A 3,268-nucleotide genomic window follows, 5' to 3' on the forward strand; every position below is an offset into this window, starting at 1 on the left:
CGATGGATGCCAACAATGAGATGAATCAAATGTTGGAATTATCTGATAATTATGTTAAAGCAATTATCATTAAAAAAACCTTCAGCATTCATTTACAAATTCTCTTGAAACAAATTGAAGGTAAATAATTCAGCAAAGAAATAGAAATTATCAAAAAGAACTAAAAGGAAATTAAAGAACTGAAAAATACATGAATAAGATACAATCTTGCTGTATGAGCTCAATAATAGAGTATAAATAACAGAGATAAAATCAATGAACTTGAGGAACAGATCAATAGAATTTACCCAACCTGAATAACAGAGAAAAAATAGTCTGAAATAAAAGGAACAGAGTCTTAAGGACGATAGGATTTTTTAAAGATAATAATCATATCATTTCAGTTACAGAATGAAAAAAAGTATGAAAACGTATTCAAAGAAAAATAGCTGAAAACTTCCCTAACTTGGTAAAAAAAAAATAATAATAAACCTACAAATTCAGGAAGTTAAGCAAATCTCAAATAAAACAAACTCAAAGAAATCCACTCCAAGACATATGACAATTAAACTTCTGAAAACTAAAGATAAAGAAAATACCTTGGAAGCAGCCAGAAAGAAATGATACCTTAAAGCAGAACACCAATATGAATTACAGCAGATTTCTCATCTGAACCAAGAGGGTCAGAAGGAAGTGGCACAACATTTTTCAAGTACTAAAAGGAAAGAATTGTCAACCAAGTATCCTATGTCCAGTGAAAATGATTTTTTCACTGTGTTTATTCAAAATTAGTTGTCCAAAGTGATTTTTAAAAATATATATTTTTATTGATTTCAGAGAGGAAGAGAGAGGGAGAGAAAGATAGAAACATCAATGATGAGATAGAATAATTGATTGGCTGCCTTCTGCACACCCCTTACCGGGGATCGAGCCTGCAACCCAGGCACGTGCCCTTGTCCAGAATCGAACCCGGGACCCTTCAGTCCCCACTCCGGCGTTCTTTCCACTGAGCCAAACCGGCCCAGTGGTCCTCAAACTTTTTAAACAGGGGGCCAGTTCACTGTCCCTCAGACCGTTGGAGGGCCGGACTATAGTTTAAAAAAATAACTATGAACAAATTCCTATGCGCACCCGGGACGAGTCGGCTGCTAAGCAGGACAGGCAGCAGCACCCGGCGGGCCGGATAAATGTTCTCGGCGGGCCGCATGTGGCCCGCGGGCCGTAGTTTGAGGACGCCTGGCTAGGACTATCCAAAGTGATTTGACCAAATTTAACTTTATGTTACATGCTTCTTTTCTTCTGTGGGAGGTTTCTTTTCTGTGGGCTCACTTCTTGGTAGCTGTAACCTTTTTTTTCCCACCAAAGGTTTCTTTTGCTTCGTAACACCAACAGCCTTCTTTCCTTTATTCCCTACCACAGACTTCTTGCCTGGAACCACCTTCTCTTCTGATTTGGCGTCTAGAACTGCTGCTTTATCCATCTGGAGCTTGTGGTTCTTGGCCTATGGAGAATGATGTTTGGCTCATGGTCTTTGCATACGGGTTCGGGTTCAGCTTCAACATGACTCTCTGGTTTTTCAGTGGATTCTTCTTCAGGACTGCGGTGAATCTTCTTGTGCGGTGCTCGGAGGGCTCTTTGGATCTCCAGGGTTTTCAAGATTCTGCTCAGGTCTATACTGAGCATCTTGTGCATGGGAAAGCTGTAGTTACTCTTGAGGGAGGCAGCTTTGCACCAGGTGCCAAACAGATCACCTAACTGGCAGAAAAGCCCTTTCAGTCTAAACACAGAAATGGCTCACATGCCCATGGGAGCAAGGTTCAAAATGTTCTGTTTGCTTACATTAAGCAGAGTAATTCCATCACTAAATCTCAGCATTATTTTCTCCTTTCTCGGCTTCCTATTTTCTATAAAAACCTCATCAATATAAGAAACAAACACCTGTTGATAGCGGAAGGCAGGGGACGTTGGTGTGGGGGATGGGGGCTGTAAGAGATCAACCCAAGGACTTGTAGGCATGCATATAAGCATAACCAATGGATACAAGACACTGGGGGGCGGGGGCAGGTAAAGGCATGTACTGGGGGGTAGGGGAGGTCGGGGGGAGGTCAATGGGGAAAAAAAAAAAGGAGACATATGTACTACTATTTGTAATACTTTAAACAATAAAAAAATTACAGTATCCAGAAAAGAAACAAACCTGTTGATAATTTTCATGTTTATTTGAAAACACATTTTTTTTATTTAAAAATTAAAAAGAATTAATTTTAGCCAAACTGATGAAATACGCATGGGAGCAAAATCTCAAATGCTTCCCCAGGGATGTGTCTCAGGTTTTGATGATACCATAGTCCGTGTTGTAGATAATACAAGGTCTCTGCATGGCACGGCTTCTCATTTTGCTTTGCCAGCTCTCATTTGCTGAGAGGCATAGACCTTTTTGATACCATTCCAGGCCTTAAGTTTCTTAAGAAACAAAACAGACTTTTGGTCTTCTCGTAGGCTTCAACTTTATCTTCAACTACCAAGAGAAGTTCAGGAACTTCCTCAATATGATGACCTTTAGACATGACCAGTGCTGGTAAGGCCGAGGCAGCCAGGGCAGAGCAGATGGCATACTGCTGCTGTGTTGTGTTCACTCTGCGTTGCCAATGGCGCCAGGTTTTGGTCGTGCAAATGTGCAGCCCCCACACGCATATGTCCAAAAGCATCCTGGCCAGAATGATGATTTCCTCCACCTCAAACTCTAGGAATTCGAGCCACAGCTCTGTCAGTACCCCAAGACCCAACACTGGTTTGATGACCTGCCAATTCACTTCCAGCATAGGGCTGTCTATTGTTTTTGCACAAGTTGGTGTGAAAGTGACATTTTTTGCCAGATGATTCCCTCTGTTCAGAGCACACTGATATCTGTGACCACACTTCTCTCAAGCTGGTGGCTCCCATAGGAAAAGGGAAAATATTCTTTAATAATGAAAATGAAGTCAAGATATCCCAGATGAAGGAAAATTAAGAGAATTTCTCACAAGCAGACCTACCAGAAACAATGTTTTCTAACAGAAAGAAAAAAATAAAAGAAGGAAACTTATAACATCAAGAAGAAAGAAATAACATAACAAAAAACATTAGTGTATATAATACAGTTTCATTCTCCTCTTGAATTTTCTAAATTAACAGTGAAAGCAAGAACTATAACCATGTTGTATGTAAATATGTTGCCATAAGAATGTCCATACCTGTAGAGAATTTTTATAAAACTTTATTTGAATCAAATAGAGGATACACATGGAAG

The 3,268-nt window shown here is 39.8% G+C and overlaps 1 pseudogene across 1 annotated transcript; it reads right to left on the minus strand.

The window, feature by feature from the left end:
- Nucleotides 1-1,255: 1,255 nt before the first annotated feature.
- On the minus strand, nt 1,256-2,922 carry LOC308256662 (large ribosomal subunit protein uL4-like; annotated as a pseudogene). Its single transcript has 2 exons — nt 2,323-2,922; nt 1,256-1,883 (listed from the first exon to the last, which is right to left on the minus strand). The product of its transcript is annotated as a large ribosomal subunit protein uL4-like (transcript).
- Between the last annotated feature and the right edge of the window lie 346 nt (nt 2,923-3,268).

This window comes from Plecotus auritus (genome assembly GCF_963455305.1).
Source record: "Plecotus auritus genome assembly, chromosome: 8".
In the NCBI taxonomy this organism is placed as follows: domain Eukaryota; kingdom Metazoa; phylum Chordata; class Mammalia; order Chiroptera; family Vespertilionidae; genus Plecotus; species Plecotus auritus.